Here is a 21597-nt window from a genome sequence, read left to right as displayed (position 1 = left end):
GGATCAGGAAAATCTGAATTTATTGGAGGAGAAATTCATTCTGCCACTTGGATGAGGAGACTGTTGTGTGGAACCTGCAAAAATAAAAATAGAGACACAAGGAACCTCAAATCCACATTAAACTCCAATATGGATGAGCCCTTTGCCTCTCTTCATGACCATTGCCTCACACTTCATCCCTCATTATTTAATTTTCCTGTTTGAATTTGCACCATGATTTCTATCCTTTTTCATTTTAATGTTAACTTTCTTGCATTTATTTCCCACCTTTCCTCCATCATGTAAACGTGTAGTAGAACTTTGGTAGTCACCCATTGAGGCACTGTCCAAACCTAGACTTGCTTGGCTTCAGCAAGGTGCTGCTCACATGTGATCCCAGGGCAATCAATGATCACCCTGAGATCTCTGTACCAAGAATTGCTATTCCCCAGCCCAATCCCAATTTCTTTTAGTGGTAGCTACATAGGATTGTTTCCTATAAATATTTCTCAGTATTCTTTTAAAAATAAATCTGCACACTGGGACAGCTATATAATGAGATAAGGTAAAGGTGAAGGACCCCTGACAGTTAAGTCCAATCGCAAACAACTCTGGGGTTGCGGCGCTCATCTCGCTTTACTGGCTGAGGGAGCCGGCGTTTGTCCACAGACAGTTTTTCCAGGTCATGTGGCCAGCATGACTAAGCTGCTTCTGGCGTAACCAGAGCAGTGCACGGAAACACCATTTACCTTCCTGCCGGAGCGGTTCCTATTTATCTACTTGCACTTTGACATGCTTTTGAACTGCTAGGTTGGCAGGAGCTGGGACTGAGCAATGGGAGCTCACCCCGTCGCAGGGATTTGAACTGTCGACCTTCCAATTGGCAAGCCCTAGGCTCAGTGGTTTAGACCACAGCGCGACCAGTGTCCCAACATATAATGAGATATAGGATGCAATTAAACAAATTAAGCATTAGAAACCCTGAATCTGGCATTTCTGCAGAAGGAACCATCATATATATTCCAGAGCCATCATTAGTGAAAGCACAAAGAGTGATGGAATGACCATCTTTTCCCCCTTGTTTTGTAAGGATGCCATACTTGTATGCAATATTATAACGAATGGGTTAATGAATCCAAATTGCACAGAACTTAATCCAAATTCATAGCTCCATCTGAAGGGTGGCAGGGAGGGGGGGAATCATGGAAAGAGGAGAGGGAGTGTCTTAGATGTTCACACCTTGTTTGCTTGGAAACATCCTGCTCTTTCAGAAAGCACATTTCAGTTGGTAAACAAGCATTAGAATTCTCAGCAGATCTTCATAGCTTGCAGGAACAAAACCTCTTCCTGCAGCACCAGCAGCCTTCTTCCAGCAGATGGGAGTTAATAATCACCTTTCTCCTGTGGGTTTTGTCCTGTGCAACTGAAAAGCAGGACAGCCCTTACTTTCACCAAACCTTCCCTGAGCAAAAGCCCAAAGTGCAAGCCCTGGATTGGGGCACTAAAATGCAAAGCACCTATCGTGGCACTAAGGCTGTGATAGATGCAATAGATAGATATCTGCCAAATGCTTAAAAGCTAATCAATGAAAGACCCTCTCCCCAAATGCCTCCCTGTGGTTATTTATTTACTCACGCGACCCTTTTTTTGGCAGGATTTTAAAAACAATCCTGTTGTTTGATCCCACAGCCTCTGTAATTACAGATGACTTTAACTCTGAGGTCTCTCCTGCCTCTGTCTCCTCTGCTGTGCCTGCTGGTATTCACTGTGTGTGGCTTTGCTACAGAGCCTCCTTTGATGTCTGAAAAGGATGTCCTAAGACAGACACATGGGAATCCAGCTTGAAAAGAACAGTGATGTGCAATGGATGTGGCGTATCTTTAAGGTTCAGTAAACTCCTGCGAGCACACTTTGTCCCTTCTCCAAAATTGAAGGGACTGTTCTTTGTCATTCTCTGGCATTTGCTGAAGATAAGGAATTTGGTAACTTCACTTGCATGGAGAGCTCATTGGAGACTGTGATACAGCGCACAGTATCCACTGCCCTCTAGTGTTTTTCTAAGTCACATCTTCTGGCACTAACAGTTGTTGCTGTTTTTGAAGCCTCCTCTGTACTGTCTCAAATTTTACCATGTAGGTAAAATGAAATGTTCCTACATTTTGGGAGTAGAAATTACCTGCAGTTTCTGTTGACTGGGTGACATATCAGTTTTTCTGAAGCTAAAATCTGCCTTTCAGCTAATCAGTAGCAATTTGAAAAGGTTTTTTAAAAACCGATTACATTCTGCTGTGCTATGTAATTTGTGTTTGCCATATCACAGTATTGGGGTTATCCCATTTCCCCCTTAACTTCTCCTCTGTGCCATTGCTGAATCCTGCCACTGGGTGCCTGTGAACATGAAGCAAGGCAGCAGACAGGGAGAAAAACAATGTTATGAGTTTGTGGGTGCTAGACCACTATAATCTCCGAATTAAGCAAAGGTTAGAATTTAATCAATGCTTGGGTGTTAAGACTGGGTGTAAGACGTGTGCATTAAGCCAGACCTGTGCATATTAAACTTTGTACTAGACAATGCTAATCTCCTGGAATCAACAAAATATTGAGAGCTAATTAAGCAAGGCTAACTTCCTCATGGGACATGGGTGGCGCTGTGCTCTAAACCACTGAACCTAGGGCTTGCTGATCAGAAGGTTGGCGGTTTGAATCCCCACAACGGGGTGAGGTCCCGTTGCTCGGTCCCAGCTCCTGCCCACCTAGCAGTTAGAAAGCATGTCCAAGTGTAAGTAGATAAATAGGTACCGCTCTGGCAGGAAGGCAAACAGCGTTTCCGTGCACTGCTCTGGTTCGCCAGAAGCGGCTTAGTCATGCTGGCCACATGACCTGGAAGATGTCTGTGGACAAATGCCAGCTCCCTTGGCCAATAAAGTGAGATGAGCGCCGCAACCCCAGAGTCGTCCACGACTGGACTTAACGGTCAGGGGTCCCTTTATCTTTTAACTTCCTCATGGTGTGATAGCCTGGGAGATGAGCCATTAAACTTTGCATGTGATGGCAAATGGAAGGGGGGCTGGCTTTCACTCTACAGAAAAAGGAAAGGCTTAGGGGTGAGAATTTAGAAGCAATGAGAGCTAGAATCTTAGAGAGTTAGCAGGTTGGATAGTGAGTCATAGGGCACAATGGCTGATGTCTGTTTGAATCCAGGGCTGTGGCATGGAACCTCTCCGTCATAGGCTCAGGTTGTATATATATGCAAATAAACCATAGATCATAAAAATACCACAGTCTCTGCTGTGCCTCATTATCAAAAGGAAACCTAAGGTAAAGGGACCCCTGACCATTAGGTCCAGTCGTGGCCGACTCTGGGGTTGCGACGCTCATCTCGCTTTATTGGCTGAGGGAGCTTGCATACAGCTTCCGGGTCATATGGCCAGCAGGACTAAGCTGCTTCTGGCAAACCAGAGCAGCGCACGGAAACGCCGTTTACCTTCCTGCCGGAAAGGAAACCTAGACCCCAGGTAAATGCATCTGGAACCCCTGAAATCTCACACCGCTCACAGACTGGGCGTATGTGTAACAATATTGACCTAGGATGAAGTCCCTTTGCACTCAGTGAGGCTTACTTCTGAGTAGGAGTGCCTGAGACTGAGTTGTCAGTAATGCTGCAGGCCAGAAAAAAGGGATAGAAGAGAATGTCAGTGGGTTTTATGGTTTGCTTGTGAAAGGTGGGGCTTTTTAAATAAGCAACATGACTCTAGATCTGAAATACAAATAGGCAGCATGTGTGGTCCAGATACAATGGAATGCAAGAACAGCAAACAACTCGAATAGGTATGGAACCACAGAGGGTTACAATACACAAAATGGATTTGAAAAATGTGGATTTTTGAGAGCAGTGCAGAAGAGCCCTTACTGAGGTGGATGGGAAAAGGTCCACATTCACAGAGTTATTTATGAGGAAAAATTCCCCAGTATTCAGGAGTACCTCACACGGGAATCTGCCTCAGACTAAGTCAGATTATTTGTCCATCAAACCTGGTGTTGTCAAGTCAGGCTTGCAGCAGCTGTCTCAAGCAAAGACCCTTCCACTTCTCTGTTGCCAGATCCTTTTAAAATATGGTGCAAGGGACTCAACCTGGAACCTTCTGTATGCAAAGCAGATGATCCAACACTCTGCTCAATTGCCTGTGTTCGTTCATCTTACTAAACTGAAGTACTGCTACTACTAATAAATTTCTACTGCTTCTAGGCAATAATCATAACAATAATTCAGCACAATTGGTTGCAGAGTCTCTTACAGTGCTCTAGTCAAACGTGTACATACATCTCTGTCCTCAACACAATCCATGTACATTGAGCCTTACGGTCCCTAGGCAAAGATAGGTCTCTGTCCTCAAATAACTTACACTCTAAAAATAGACAGTGGGGACACAGTATAGGAAATGAAGATACTAAGACTGTGGGCAAATGGAGCTGAATAGAGAAACTTAAAAACTGCAGCAAACAATTACAAATACAAAAAAAGAAAAGAAAAAATCATGAAGCATTCAGCAAGATGTAGAGCTCTCCACCTGTAGGATTTCCATGTGATCTGGGTTCAATATTGTGTGGGAAAACTATATACATAGTGCTGTATGATTGAAGGCTTCCTGCTGAGATGCCCATGCTCAATGAGTGGACACCAAGGCAGGCTGCCACATGATGTTGGGGATGGACCTGCAGCACTGTCCCCTGGCCTCTTCTGGGTATAAAACAGATTATGCAATAAGGGAACTTTTGTCTGTTCCCATTCTAAAGACATCTAAACTTGTGGACATCACCACTTCTTGTGTCAGCAAATTCCATAAATTTGTATTATGCAAAGAAGTCCTTCCTCCATCTTTTCTGAACCTAATCAATGTCATGGAGTATCTCCGTGACTTCGTATTGTGAGAGAGGAATAAGGGAGATATGGTTGCTGCATTGCTTGGGTCTTTCTTTGAAGGTAAGATGTGCCAACACTTAGATCATTGGGGTTTCCCTCTCTCCATGTTTTCCAGTCTCTTCTGTCCTTTTTGAGATGGGGCAGTCAAAACCACACACAGTATTCTCATGGAATGTCCCCAATATCAAAAAGAAAATGAACCAACTGGTTAGCTTGGGGGATCTCTTCACGTCTGCCCTCTTCAATTTGGCATTGTATCTCTTGTTCCACAGGACTACAATGGAATTTGGTCATTTATCTCTCTAAAATATGTGAAGGTACAATCATCCTCTTCCCAAAGTAGCATGCATGCTCCCAGGTTGTTAATGAAAAATTAAAAATGAGAGCAGGTTGATTGATTAGTAGTGAAGCACCTTCTTTGCAGGCTCAATTCCTTACTTCCCCAGTTTTAAGACTAGGGTCAGGTACCAGGTGATAGAAAATACTTTTCTCCGTCTAAGTCCCTGGAGAATATCATAGATGGACCTGGTTAAAGGCAGCTTTCTATGTTCCTATGAGGCTCAGCTTGACCAATTAGAGTCCCCCTCCTACAGTTTCAAACTGCATTCAGTGAACATCAGGAATCCACCTTGACAGATTTAAAGAAATATACTGGAAATCCAATTTGTTTGCTATGGAAATAAAAAGGTAAGTTTAGGTTCCAGAAACTGATTTCAGGAGGGGAAATGTTGCCTCCTAAATTTTCATTTTCTAGATGCCAAACTTCAGATTTTACTCACAAAATTTCATGCTTGTAAAACCACAACTGCATAACTGCAGAATTTTCACCTCTGAATGCAGATTTTAGCATCAAGCTGGCTGACAATCTGGGTGCTTTTGCTCTGCAATTATACATCTGCTAACAAGACAAATGACACAGAGGTCCTCTTTTGCAAATAAGTGTTATTTCTTTCCAAGGATCCTGCTGTGTAATTATTTCACATTCATTATATATCTCAATAAAGAATCATTATCAGGGTTGTAGTAAACGTCAAGCCTTCTAGATTCTATATATTGTCTGTCTGTCCTTTGTTCATTAATGTGACAAAGTCCCCTTCCTATCACTACTCTTCATGCCAAATCTTGTGAGTAGTTGCATATGCCATAATAATAGTGGGAGTATAAAGACAGTGGGTTAGAGGCAAATAAGCTAGTTGCTCTTGGGTCCCTTTTAAATCAGTTTGAAAAGTTAGTCATGATTTCAATCTCACTGATTTTAAGGGAACAAAGGGCAGCTAACTAGCACACTTCAATTTCTACTCCATTTCTACTCAGAAGCTGAATTCAATGGGGCAAATTGGGTTAGAATTGCAGCCTTACATGGTCGGCCAATTGGTGTCAAAGAAGGATAGAACTTTCTTTATGTATGCTACAACAGCAGCAAGAATACTCATTGTAAAGTACTGGAAGACACAGGATTTACCCACTCTGGAAGAATGGCAGACGAAGGTGATGGACTATATGGGATTGACAGAAATGACTGGCAGAATCCGAGACCAGGGAGAAGAGTCGGCGGAAGAAGATTGGAAGAAATTTAAAGACTATCTACAGAAATATTGCAAAATTAATGAATGTTAGAATGTTGTCGGATAGAAATTAAGTGGTTTCCAGCTGTGATGCTTTAAGAGAATATGGAGAGAAAAAAGATTTAGAAATAGGTTAAAATTTATTAATAAGGATTTGCTGAACCAATAATTTGAATTGGAATACAAAAAAGGGAGGCATGAGGAGGTCTGGGAAATAAGTTAATGAAAAATAAGTAATGGAAACTTTATGTGTTTTTTAATTATTTTTATTTTTGTATTTTTGTTATTATTTCTGTTTTTTTACTTTTTGATTTTTATTGTATTATTATTGAAAACCTTAATAAATATTCTTGGGGGGAAAAATAGAATTGCAGCCTTAGTCAGGATCCAACCCAGTATTTAAGTGTCTTCTAACATTTAATACTAGGATGTAGGTAGAGCATGAGACTGTTAATCTCAGGGTTGTGGATTTGAGCCCCATGGTGGGCAAAAGATTCGTCTACAGTTCTGATTCTATGTCTATGCTTATAAAATCCTAACTTTATGGCTGAACAAAACACAAGATGGATCATATTATTTAGCAGTAAAGTATTTCTTGTGCATGTGGCCTTGGACTGCTGGATTTTGTCGGTACAGGTGCTTGAAGAGATGTGAAAAACCAATTTTCTAAGCCTTTCAGATTTCTGGAAATCTCTTGGCTTTATGCAGCAAGTATGATCATACTTCATTACAGCTGAATACATTTAAAAACCTCAAAACACTGAACCGTGTAAATCTAGGACATACTAATTTAACCAGCATTAAATCCAGTGGTATGAGGAGGCAGACCTCTTCCTAGCATGAACTAAGGAGCAATTCTTGGATTGCTTTTATTGGTGATGAGATGACTTCACATTACTCTTAAGCACAGCATGACAGCTGTAATTTGAACATGGAGTTTCTGAATGCGTGGATATTTCCATTCATTTAAATGGGTGACACAGCTTTGTGGTGTGTATGCCCCACTGTGTACAGCAGGGGTAGGCAACCTAAGGCCCGGAGGCCGGATGAGGCCCAATTGCCTTCTCAGTCCAACCTGTGGACGGTCTGGGAATCAGCATATTTTTACATGAGTAGAACGTGTGCTTTTATTTAAAATACATCTCTGGGTTATTTGTGGGGCATAGGAATTTGTTCATATTTTTTTCCTAACAATCAGAAGGTTGATCAGAAGGTTGGCAGTTCTGAAGGTTGGCGACGGGGCGATCTCCTGTTGCTCGGTCCCAGCTCCTGCCTACCTAGCAGTTTGAAAGCACGTCAAAGTGCAAGTAGATAAATAGGTACCACTCCGGCGGGAAGATAAACAGTGTTTCTGTGCGCTGCTCTGGTTCGCCAGAAGCGGCTTAGTCATGCTGGCCACATGACCTGGAAGCTGTCTGCAGACAAATGCCAGCTCCCTTGGCCAGTAAAGCGAGATGAGCGCCACAACCCCAAAGTTGTTCGCAGCTGGACTTAACTGTTAGGGGTCTTTTACCTTCACCTTATCTCACTATATAGCTGTCCCAGTTTGCGGATTTATTTTTAAAAGAATATTGAGAAATGTTTATAGGAAACAATCCTATGTAGGATTGTTAGGTGAGCACAGCACTGGCCATTATCATAAGTACAGTGGTACCTCGCAAGACGAATGCCTCGTAAGACGAAAAACTCGCAAGACGAAAGAGTTTTTCATTTTTTGAGTTGCTTCGCAAGACGAATTTCCCTATGGGCTTGCTTCGCAAGAGAAAACATCTTGCAAGTTTGATTTTCAATGCATTCCTATGGGAATCCGTGCTTCGCAAGATGAAAAAACTCGCAGAACGAATTAATTTCGTCTTGCGAGGTACCACTGTAGATAGTCTGAACCTTCAAAATCCATGACGGGGATCCTATGGCCCTCCATATGTTCTTGGATTACAAGCTCCAATCATCCCTGCTCATTAGTCATTGTGGCTGGAGCTGAAAGGAATCAGAGTACAGCAACATCAAATGAGCCACAGGTTCCACATCCCTTATTGGCCAAGCCTGGCTTCAATAGAAGGGGCCCAGCCTTCTGGTCTTGCTTGGTCCTTTTACACGTCAAAAAAAAAGAGGACAACAGATGTCACAGATTTGCATAAGCACTGCATGTGTTAATATGTGTAGATGTCAAGTTGGAAATAATAGCTGTAAATCTAAATGGAAATACAATGCATCTCACCATAGTAGCTCGAGTAGGACCCTGGCAGAGACACATGCCCGACTGGCATGTTCTCTCCCTCCTGGTCAATCGTGGGAGCTTCAAAAGCTTTCTTCAGCCCAGACATCACAGCGACCAATGCCAACAGACATCGGCACACTTAGGGATCTGCAGAGTCTTCGCAGCTTGAGTAACAGACCTCAGGAACTCAGCATTTTGGCTAATCTACTTTATTTACATATAAACACACACAGAGCACTGCAACATGGCTCCCTCTCTCTCTAGCATCAGACAGCAAAGAGAAAAAATGAAACAAAGGACAATAGTCCCACTTCATGGAACACAGTAACACAAACATCCTGTCTCCGTCACTTCCCACTCTATGGAGTCAAAACATACACCATCATGTGAAAGACAACAATCCCATGACTGCAATCACGGAGCAGGAATTCTAACAGGAAGACTGCGCCCCGGTGACCTCAGTGTCTTATTCAGTCAGCTGTCCTGGAGCTAACTCTTGCTGACAGCTTCAAGGGCCCTGCTCTCTCTATTAATGCATTTTTTAATCTTTAAACCAGACTTGGACTGGACAGCTCTTCAGTAGATGATTGTCTGCTGGTTAGTTGCAGCTAACCGCAATGGAGCTAGGGTAGTACAGGACAGCTATGAGGTTGGGTTGCATGTGGGTACCCATGGGAGCAACTGATTGGCCAATCCCTGTTTTGTGGAAGCATGAGGGCCAATGAACATTTAACAGAGATAAATACCACATAACAATTCAATGCCCTGACTGTTAAACCCGTATGACAGAAGAAGATTGTGGGAAGAAGGTGTAACTTAGTGGAGAAGCCAGGGGTGCCATCTTGAATAAAATATTGGGGGGAGGCAGATAACTCCCATCCCACATAATTGATCACAAGACGTGGCACGTGCGTTTGTGCAGGTGCATACCCCCCCACCGTTTGAATGGCTGGCCCCCTCAAATATTTTATTGGGGGACCCAAAGGGACCTTGGCCCCTAGGAGTTGGCACAACTTTAACATGCAGAAGATCTCAGTTTCAGCCCTGGGCATTTACAGGTAGGGCTAAGAAAGGTCCTTGTCTGAAATCCCAGAGAGCTGTTAACAGTTGCCAGTCATAGCAGACAATCGTAGTAGATAGCCCATTGGTCTGTTCCATTAAAAAGTCGCTTTGTACATTCATAATAATTGGTCAAAATGCAAATTGTTGTGGAAATTCCTAGAGTGAAAATTCTGCAATCTAAAAATGATGGCAAAGGAAGAAATGCTTGCAACTATAAAGTAGAGAAAAGTGAATTTGGTGTGTGAGGCATGGTGCCAAGACAGCAGTAAAAAAAATATGCTTCATCTCTTTTACATGGTACAAAACGCTGTAGAAAGAAGAAAACATGGGATTCATTTACTATTTTTAATATCCATGAAATGTATTCTGCTTCTAAAGAGCACCAGTGGGTGTAGAGATGGATCTGAAGTTGATGCGCATACACTAAAAATTCCAGATGATAAACAGCAGAACAAAGAATGCAATCTGCAGGAATTATATAGAGCAAAACAGGGTATTATTAATTGTGGTAATTTTGCCTTTCAAAGGAGAGCTGGAAGCTAGTGGGAACAAAAATATACTCTCTGCAGCTTTATTAAAGGATTTCATAAACAAAATCTCATTAGACGGGAACTCTGCTGCAGTTCATCATTCTGTTAATATCCAACAGAAACAGGCGGTTTGGCCCAGTATCCAAGAAGATTGTGACTAGGGAAATCTTCCCTGTTTGGAATAGGGTGGCCACTTATATTTCCTCACCAAAGTAGGACAAAATAGGACATCATTTTGTATCAGCTTTGCACAGCGTGATTTTTCTAGAAAAAGAGGTGCCCGAACTCTTATGATTCTTCCTCTTTAAACTGGACTTGGAGCAGACAGCACTGCAAATAGAGGACTTCCCTTTCTAAAGGAGCCACCTCACTTTGGAAGGACATTCCCCTGCTTAGCTGAAGGGTCATAGCTGAGGAGCAGAGGATCTGCTTCGCATCCAGAAGATCCCACTTCCAATCCTTGCCTAAACCCCCAGAGAGCTGATGCTAGTTAGTGTGGACCGTACTGAGCTAGATCAGAGGTCGGCAACCTAAGGCCCATGGGCCGGAAGCAGCCCATGAGGGTCGCTTAACTGGCCCATGAGCCAGCCCTGAACAGAGCTGCCCGCTTGGCAAGTTCCTGCATGCTGCATGAAAACCGGCGCAGAGCGGTGTGGGGACTCTCTTCCGTGGCTCCAGAAATCACTTCTGTGCATGCCCAGACACCAGAACCCGCGTCTGCGCATGTCCGTGGCACCGGAAATCGCTTCTGCGCATGCCCAGATGCCGAAAATTGCTTCTGCGCAGGCGGTTTTCAGTGTCTGGACATGCACAGAAGCTATTTTCGGTGCCGTGGACATGCGCAGATGCAATTTTCGGCATCACACTGCACTGGTCCAGCCCATAGAGGATCTCCACGGGGGTGATCCGGCCCATGCCCAGTAAGCCTTGCCGACGCCTGAGCTAGATGGACCAATGGTCGGACTCAGCATAAAGCGATTTCCTGTTACCTTTAAGCAACGTGTAGGGCCTGAGCCAGTGTGGTGTAGTGGTTAAGAGTGGTAGTCTCGTAATCTGGTGAACCGGGTTCGATTCCCCACTCCTCCACCTGCAGCTGCTGGGTGACCTTGGGCCAGTCCCACTTCTCTGAAGTCTCTCAGCCCCACTCACCTCACAGAGTGTTTGTTGTGGGGGAGAAAGGGAAAGGAGAATGTTAGCCGCTTTGAGACTCCTTAGGGTAGTGATAAAGCGGGATATCAAATCCAAACTCTCTCTCTCTCTGCTTTTTAAAGACACTGACACTGACAGTTCACTTGAGGACTTGGCTGGTTTGGTTTATATGGGATAACTATGGTCATTTCTAGTAGACTGTAGGAAAAATAACTGCCTGGCAGCTAAAAAACATAGCTTTAAAAAATGTTCTGTTCATTTTTAATTAAAAAGGCATGGGAGGAGTGTGTTTTGGGAACCATGTGGGATGGTGGGGATGGGTGTGAGATGATCGCCCCCCACCCTGCCCAGACTATATTAGATCAAATACTGAGATACAGCTCCAGTCCTGCCAAGAGCACCTCACGGGGAATTTCCATGGCAGAATCTTTTTCCTGTGTGTGAGAGGCAATCTGTTTGAGCAAGTGAAATGCCTTTATTGGGCCTGGGAAATTGTTTTAAAGTAATCTATACTGTTAAGATGTGCTAATGTTCCACATCCTTCCTTGCTGAACATGTCATATTTTATATAAAAAGGCACTGGGTCATATTTACATGGGACCTTAATCTTATTACCCTTAAAACAGAAAAGTGGCTTTATACTTGTGTACAATTTGATAAGTGAGAGAAAACAGTCTTCCTGATTTCATATAATGATGCCTTGTTTATAATCTTTCGGCCTTTTATTTCTCATTTATCTTTCTCCCTTTCTTTTCTGGCAATTTGTTTTGCATGTTTTTCTGGTTTTCCTCTCCGTCTTCCACAGCTCACATTTAATTACTGGAATCAAATCCAGTTTATGTCTTTGCCAGCACAGTTTGCTTTTGTTTTCATTTCCCACATCATTACATCACAACTTGCTTGCGCTTTCTTGTGGCTGTTTTAACTTTACGCAGATGTAAAAGGAAAAGCTGTTTCAGAATTATCACGTTAAAAGATTTTGAAATCAAATCCATTCTCATCAATTGGATCGGTGACAGAAGAGAATAGAAGTTAATTACACCCAGAGCAATTTGTAATAAATCATAATGACTTGTATGGAAAACATGAGTGGATTTCTGAATGGAGTCACGAACCCAGGTTCTGCTCCCAGCTTTTGCAGTTATTTTGAGAGCTAACTTCCAACACCTTGCACTCCAAAAGGCATAACAGAGCCATGGCACATCTTTAAATCAACCAGTTAGGATAATATGTTGTTCTTTAGAGGGTGGTAGATGCCCCCTGAATTAAATCAGATGTCCATCTGTCTACTCCTGCCAACCTAGCAGTTCGAAAGCACGTCAAAGTGCAAGTAGATAAATAGGTACCACTCCGGCGGGGAGGTAAACAGCGTTTCCGTGCGCTGCTCTGGTTCTCCAGAAGCGGCTTAGTCATGCTGGCCACATGACCCGGAAGCTGTCATGTGTCAGCCACTAAAGGGAGATGAGCGCCACAACCCCAGAGTTGGCCACGACTGGACCTAACGGTCAGGGTTCCCTTTACCTTTATCTGCCTAAACTGTAATATTTTATTGAGAAGATGCAAACCCCAATTTTAAACAAATATTCAACCTTTCCTTTTTAGGGAGGGTGATTGTGCAACTTCATTCATTTCTGGATGACACAACTTCCCCAAAACTCCTTTCAGTCTAGGTCCTGATGTAGTTATGGGACTGAGATAGATGGCCCTGATGAATAATCTGACTCTCTTCAGGCCTGATGGGGAAACGTTTCCAGGTTGATGTGGTTAAACCTCTCCATAGCTTTTGACATTGTAGAACTGTGGTGGTTAACCTCTGACCCGCAGGCCTGAGTGAGCCCAAGTAGCAAATTTCCCTTCAAGATCTCACTGATTTTTGGCAGAAACAGCAAAAAGAAGGGGTGTGTGTAATAATAATACTAATAATAATAATAATAATAATAATAATAATAATAATAATAATTTATTATTTATACCCCGCCCATCTGGCTGGGCCTCCCCAGCCACTCTGGGCGGCTTACATAAAAACCAAAAATACAGTAAAATATCACACGTTAAAAACTTCCCTGAACAGGGCTGCCTTCAGATGTCTTCTGAATGTCAGATAGTTGTTTATCACTTTGACATCTGCTGGAAGGGCGTTCCACAGGGCGGGCGCCACTACCGAGAAGGGCCTCTGCCTGGTTCCCTGTAGCTTTGCTTCTCGCAATGAGGGAACCGCCAGAAGGCCCTCGGCGCTGGACCTCAGCGTCCGGGCAGAATGATGGGGGTGGAGACGCTCCTTCAGGTATACTCCTTCAGCACCAACATTTTGAATTGTGCTCGGAAACATACTGGGAGCCAATGTAGGTCTTTCAAGACCGGTGTTATGTGGTCTCGGCGGCCGCTCCCAGTCACCAGTCTAGCTGCCGCATTCTGGATTAGTTGTAGTTTCTGAGTCACCTTCAAAGGTAGCCCCACGTAGAGTGCATTGCAGTAGTCCAAGCGGGAGATAACCAGAGCATGCACCACTCTGGCGAGACAGTCTGCAGGCAGATAGGGTCTCAGCCTACGTACCAGATGGAGCTGGTAAACAGCTGCCCTGGACACAGATTTGACCTGTGCCTCCATGGACAGCTGTGAGTCCAAAATGACTCCCAGGCTGCGCACCTGGTCCTTCAGGGGCACAGTTACCCCATTCAGGACCAGGGAATCCTCCACACCTGCCCGCCTCCTGTCCCCCAGAAACAGTACTTCTGTCTTGTCAGGATTCAACCTCAATCTGTTAGCCGCCATCCATCCTCCAACCGCCTCCAGACAAAGTACTGGGGTACACTGAAAAGTTTAAATCTTCCCACCTAGCCCAGCACTCTGATGGAGATGCAAATCACCCCTTCCCTGGTTGTCAGATTACTTATTTGATGAATGGGGTTACAAGATGGCTTCTGCATGGATCAGATTGGGGGTGGGTGGGTTTGCATGCAAGAATGTAGGGTGGCCGTACCCACTGGTGGCCACTCTTACAACTCCCATGTGGACCCTGGAGGCCAACAAAAAGATCAGCCAATCTCTATTGTAGAAAATAACCTTCATTTAGACTGACTTCAACACCCGATTACCCCAATCGGGCCTGATGCCCCATATGCTTCTATCATTTCTATATATTTTTTTTAAAAGGTAAAGCGTTAGTTCTGCAAAAAGTTAGTTCTGCAAAAGAAGGACTGACACATAATGGCTTCTCACCAGTGTTGTTTAACATCTATATGACATTATTGTGAGAGAGCATCTGGATCTTGGGACTTGGGTCTCATCAATAATACAGTGGTACCTCAGGTTACGGGACGTGGGTGGTGCTGTGAGTTAAACCACAGAGCCTAGGACTTGCTTATCAGACGGTCGGCAGTTCGAATCCCCGCAACGGGGTGAGCTCCCATTGCTTGGTCCCTGCTCGTCAACCTAGCAGTTCGAAAGCACATCAAAGTGCAAGTAGATAAATAGGTACCGCTCTGGCAGGAAGGTAAACGGCATTTCTGTGTGCTGCTCTGGTTCGCCAGAAGCAGCTTAGTCATGCTGGCCACATGACCCGGAAGCTGTACGCCGGCTCCCTCGGCCAATAAAGCGAGATGAGCGCGGCAACCCCAGAGCCGTCCGTGACTGGACCTAATGGTCAGGGGTCCCTTTACCCTTTACCTCGGCTTATAGATGCTTCAGGTTACAGACGCTTCAGGTTACAGACTCCGCTAACCCAGAAATAGTACCTCGGGTTAAGAACTTTGCTTCAGGATGAGAACAGAAATCACACGGTGGCGGCAGCAGCAGCAGCTGGAGGCCCCATTAGCTAAAGTGGTACCTCAGGTTAAGAACAGTTTCAGGTTAAGAATGGACCTCCAGAACGAATTAAGTTCTTAACCTGAGGTACCACTGTATAGGCAAATTTGCCCTAAATCAGAGTTTGGAAGTCCTGACAAGTGAATGAAGCTGAACAAATTGGAGTTGATGACTACAATTCTAGGAAGCAACCCCAGTGTTACCTAGGGAGTTCTAATGCTTGCTTTTGAAGATGGAAAGGTACTCAGACTAAACTAATGTTTGGCGCATTGATGTTTTCTTAAAATTTTAAATTTCTTAAAATTAAAATGTTTTCCTAAAATTCCTTTCCTTCTGGAGAAACAGGTTATGACAGCATCCAAAAGTTTATCACCAGTGTCTGCTACAGAAGTTCTGGTTCTTTTGAGGGTCCTTATCCAAGTGTTTGTAACCTTGAGGATTGATTTTATAAAACCGTATGTGGGGCTGAAACTGAAATTGACAGAATCGCACATCCCTAGTGGTCAGGCATTCTGGGTGGGCAGAGCAGGAGGTGAGGGTGTTCCCCCATATCTCTCCAAGGCTACTGAATTGCACATTTCCTAAACAGAGGAAAACTGTTTCTCACCACAGAATTGCTCAATCACCTTCAAGCAAGCAAATGGCTATACATATATAATCTTGCCTCTTGCCTAGCTTTGACAGAGAACTAAAAAACAGCCAGCCCACATGGCCAAAAATATATATTTGAAATGTTTATACTGGCACTTCTACCATAGCTAGATCTTCCCCAGCTTTTGCTGTGATTCTCTCCTTTAATGACCTCCCTCCCTTCCTCCCTCCCTCCCTCCCTCCCTCCCTCCCTTCCTTCCTTCCTTCCTTCCTTCCTTCCTTCCTCCCTCCCTCCCTCCCTCCCTCCCTCCCTCCCTCCCTCCCTTCCTTCCTTCCTTCCTCCCTCCCTCCCTCCCTCCCTCCCTTCCTTCCTTCCTTCCTTCCTCCCTCCCTCCCTCCCTCCCTCCCTCCCTTCCTTCCTTCCCTCCTTTCCTCTCGCACCCCTATTCTCTGGCCACCTTCTTTCCCCTGGAAGTGCCTTTTCTTGCACCCCCGCAACTCAACTGGAAGTGTCACCCACTTTACCTTATTTTTGTCTCTTGAGGTGTGGGCAGGTCTACCTGCCCCTTGCTTTAGATAGCTCAGCACAGCATCACTAAGTAATCACTTTTGTTATCCAATCTTTTTAAAGCTGTTTTAAAAAAGAGAGAGAGAGAAGGGGAGGGGGGGGGAGAGAGAGGGAGGACGGAGGGGAAGAAAAACATACACACTCTGAATCCTGAATAGCTGTGTTTCTATCATCTGTTGTCATGACACAGATGACGTGGGAGCATTCCTCGGCAACAAGGCTCGATTGTGAGATGGGTTTAATTTTGGTTCAGAATTCTAATAGGAAAGGATGTCAAAAATATACATCTGGGTGGGAGAGAAGAAGGTGGGCCCCTGGCTCAGTGAACAAAGGAAACAGAAGTAGCTGGTTAATTGCCAGATTTTGCCAGTGAATAATTACATATTCATTAGTCCTTTGGTCCCTTCTATGCTTAGTGAGCAAGTGGAGAGATTTATGATACTCTCTCGGTTTTCCTCCTTCTAGTTTCTTAGCTGGAGAAGCTTCTTGTGGATCACACTGTGCAATGAAAGGAGGGGGACAGAGACATTTTGTCTGTATTCCATTCAGGTGTCTGGCCGCATGAAGAAATAACATTTGTGTGGACACAGTGAAAGCAATATATTCTCACCCAGCGCACCAAAGGGGGCTGATCACTTTCCCACCCCCAGGATTAATACCTCTTTTGTAGAGAATGGCCCGTTTCCTTTTAGAAGGCATGAAGCTTTTTGAACAATCAGCACTTTGGCTCATTTCCAGCAACGTTTTTTTCCAGTGGACCCCTGTATTGATTTATATTTTATAATTTAGATTTGTATCTCGCCCATGTATATGTATGGTGCGAAGAGAGCTAACAACAATAAAAATAAATATGGAATTTAAAAAAAACAGTAAGCCCTGTTGTTACATCTCCCCCTGGAAAAGACTTTGGCTGCAGCAGAACTGCTGTAGACATGCACTAAGAGCCAGGTAGATGTGAAAGTCACATTTCTTCTAGAGGCTTCAACATGGCTGATGAGCTGCATCGTCTTCAGACTGCAAATACTTAAATATGTTCACAAACCACTTTCTAGCACATGTTTGAACACAGTTCCTTGAGGGAAAGTTTCTAGTTTACTGGGCAGTGTTGTTTCGTAACAGGACTCTGCAAAACATGTCCTTTTGTTTAAAACATACTATTGCTTGAGTAAATAATGTACCACAAGCCATTTTCATAGAGCGTGCAAAAAACCTGTGCACTTAATTGCACAAATAAAAAGCTTTTAAAATGAGTGCTTTGAAGCTTGCTTCTACTAGCCACAGTTTAATAACCTGTCAAAGATATATTCTCTCAGTAAGAATGAGAATGGTGGGCAGACAAAAATAAGACATTTCAACGTCAACAAAATGCTCTTAAGTAATAATAATAAATCAATTCTCCTTCTCCTCTGTATTATACCCAACCCAGGTTGGTTACACAAACAATTCATTAAAATACAGAGCATAAAACCGATAAACATCATAAAACAGCAACCCAGAAGCAGAAGAAGCTACTTCTTAAATCAGGCATCTCCTTAGGCCTAAAGGAAGAAATACATCTCAACCTGATATATAAAAACATTATGTGGAAACAGGTGTATCTAGCAGAGACTGGTAAGCTATTGACTTGGGAGGGCTGCAATTTTCAACTTTGCTGTTTTCTTCACAATAGGACTTGTGCAGCACTCATTTAGGAAAGTATGCCATTAGCACAGGCATGAGCAACCTTTTTCAGCCGTGGGCTGGTCCACCGTCCTTCAGAACGTGTGGTGGGCCGGACTATATTTTGAAGGGGGGAAAAGAACAAATTCCTATGCCCCACAAATAACCGAGAGATGCTTTTTAAATAAAAGGACACATTCTACTCCTGTAAAAACACGCTGATTCCTGGACCATCTGCGGGCCGCATTTAGAAGGCGATTGGGCCGGATCCAGCCCATGGGCCTTAGGTTGCCTACCCCTGCATTAGCACATGCACAGAGTCCCACTGTATCCTCCTCTCTAAAACCTTTCCAGCAACTATGGAATTTGGTGGTACTGTGCTTTCTTGAGTGCCTTTTCAGAAAAGCCTCTGGGGCTCCATATGTTCAATGAATGTGCATAGGGCAGACAGCGACATTGTGGCAGCAGGCTTCTCCTCATTGCTGTGTGTGTTCTCATACATGTCTGGAACATGCTTATGCACGCACAAGCATAAACACAGAAGCACCTCTTGTGGCGTTTGCCCTCCTATGTGTGTGGCATCATACTGGGTTCATAGGGAAAGGGTTCACTAATTGTAAAATGACTAACCAATGGGAACCCAAGAGGCAGAGTTAACTCTGTATAAGGTTTAAGCACAGATAGAATTTGTTAAGAAAAGTTAGAGTGGTTGAGAAGACAGTCTGGAGTTAGACGAGAGAGGGAAGATACCGTAAGTCTGTAGGTTGGGCTAGTCTGGTGTGAGAGAGGGAGAGAATTTGTTAAGAGGAGTCAGTCAAACAGCTGAGATAATCAGTCAGAAGGTATTAGGAGGGTATAGACCGGTAAAGAAACTAAAGTTAAAATGTTGTTGTTTAGTCGTTTAATCGTTTAGTCGTGTCCGACTCTTCGTGACCCCATGGACCAGAGCATGCCAGGCACTCCTGTCTCCCACTGCCTCCTGCAGTTTGGTCAGACTCATGTTTGTAGCTTCGAGATCACTGTCCCACCATCTCGTCCACTGTCGTCCCCTTCTCCTTGTGCCCTCAATCTTTCCCAACATCAGGGTCTTTTCCAGGGAGTCTTTTCTTCTCATGAGGTGGCCAAAGTATTGGAGTCTCAGCTTCAGGATCTGTCCTTCCAGTGAGCACTCAGGGCTGATTTCCTTCAGGATGGATAGGTTTGATCTTCTTGCAGTCCACGGGACTCTCAAGAGTCTCCTCCAGCACCATATTCAAAAGCATCAATTCTTTGGCGTTCAAAAGTTAAGATACTGACAGGAATATTATCAGAGAAACCATAAACGTGTTAATGTTTGTAAAATAAACTTGTTTTTTGTGGTTCACTTTTAACAACTGACTGGATCCAGTGTTTTACCAGAGAGTAACTGGTTGGTGGCAGCGGGGAAGCGATCACAGTGGTGGCACAGGGATCAATAGACCGTTAAACACCCAAGGGACCCTGTGTGATCGCCACACCTCTCTTTTGTCAGACATATATATTTATTATTGTGTGTGTGATCCCACTGCATCCACACAACCATATGTGAGGTAAGAGTTGGCCCCCAAAATGGGAATTTCTTCCACAAGCTGACCTAATGAGCTCCCACGGCTAAATAAGAATTGAGAACCACAGTTTCAATGTGAAGCTGCATAAAAGCGGGATATAAACGGAAACAAACAAGACAATCACCACTGAGGCAGATGGTGTTGCTTTGAATGCTGACGGTCCCTTAATCAAAGGAGTGAAGGCACAGATGCTTCACGAAGGAGGAGGCTGGAATGCCAGCTCAGGGTAGGTTGCCATTGGTAACAACGTCGTAAGTATGCAATCCTAAGCAGACTTAAATGACAAGAAGTCCAATGAAATAAACAGCACTTGCTTGCGTACACACATGCATTTAAAGCACATTCGACCCTAGCCCCCAAGAATCATGGGAACTGTAGTGTGTTAAGGGTGCTATGTGAGGGCTAAACAGCAGTTCCCAGGATTCTTCTGGGCATGTGTGCTTTAAATGTATGCTGTGTATTCAAGTATGCATAGAATCGAAGTGTCTTGAATGGGGTAACTGTGCCCCTGAAGGACCAGGTGCGCAACCTGGGAGTCATTTTGGACTCACAGCTGTCCATGGAGGCACGGGTCAAATCTGTATCCAGGGCAGCTGTTTACCAGCTCCATCTGGTACGTAGGCTGAGACCCTATCTGCCTGCGGACTGTCTCGCCAGAGTGGTGCATGCTCTGGTTATCTCCCGCTTGGACTACTGCAATGCACTCTACGTGGGGCTACCTTTGAAGGTGACTCGGAAACTACAACTAATCCAGAATGCGGCAGCTAGACTGGTAACTGGGGGCGGCCGCCGAGACCATATAACACCGGTCTTGAAAGACCTACATTGGCTCCCAGTACGTTTCCGAGCACAATTCAAAGTGTTGGTGCTGACCTTTAAAGCCCTATACGGCCTCGGTCCAGTATACCTGAAGGAGCGTCTCCACCCCCATCATTCTGCCCGGACGCTGAGGTCCAGCGCCGAGGGTCTTCTGGTGGTTCCCTCATTGCGAGAAGCAAAGCTACAGGGAACCAGGCAGAGGGCCTTCTCGGTAGTGGCGCCCGCCCTGTGGAACGCCCTTCCAGCAGATGTCAAAGCGATAAACAACTACCTGACATTCAGAAGACATCTTAAGGCAGCCCTGTTCAGGGAAGTTTTTAACGTGTGATTTTACTGTATTTTTGGTTTTTATGGAAGCCGCCCAGAGTGGCTGGGGAGGCCCAGCCAGATGGGCGGGGTATAAATAATAAATTATTATTATTATTAAAAATCTGTCTTCTTGTTGCTTTCTGCAAATTCAGGAATGTAGCATTTATTGTCGGAAGGGGATGGGAAGTGTTCCATTGCAGCTTTCATGTGACATGACTCAAATAATCATCCATTTTTAAAATATTTTTTTAAAAAGGACACATGTGATCAAACAAGTTCTTCTAATGGTATCACATTTGTTAAAAGGCAATGATAGCCTACTGGTAATTCCTGCATAAATATACATGCAGCTCTTTGTTAAAACTGGCCATTCAGTGGAGAATGAAGCAACTGGCCAGCAACTGGACTTGGAAAGTTCATCATTAACAAGCATGGATTTCTTCCTTTTGGGTCATTCCTGAAAACTAAAACTATCCAGTGGGCCAGAGGGCAGGATCACCTGTTACTTTTGCTTCTGGAAACAGCCTCCACTTAGTGAGTTATCCCACCATGTAATACCTCTTCATTTTCCTGCTTGTATATTTGGCTGTGAGGGGACTTGAACACAGCAATCCAAAAACTCATAGCATACTGATTGTTACCTACGTGGAATTTTCTTCTTAAGAAACACCTGCCTATTGTTTCATGGTTCTGGCTAAAAGTGTGAAAAATGAGAGCCTTTATGCCCCTCCCAACATCTGTACTGAAATTTAAAAGATTTCAAGTATGTCATGGAGGCAGAAGTGAGATGTACAGTGGTACCTCGGGTTAAGTACTTAATTCGTTCCGGAGGTCTGT

Source organism: Podarcis gaigeae (genome assembly GCF_964106915.1).
Source record: "Podarcis gaigeae genome assembly, chromosome: 11".
Lineage (NCBI taxonomy): Eukaryota > Metazoa > Chordata > Lepidosauria > Squamata > Lacertidae > Podarcis > Podarcis gaigeae.
The sequence above is the reverse complement of the archived record's forward strand: the minus strand, read 5'-3'. Positions refer to the sequence as shown.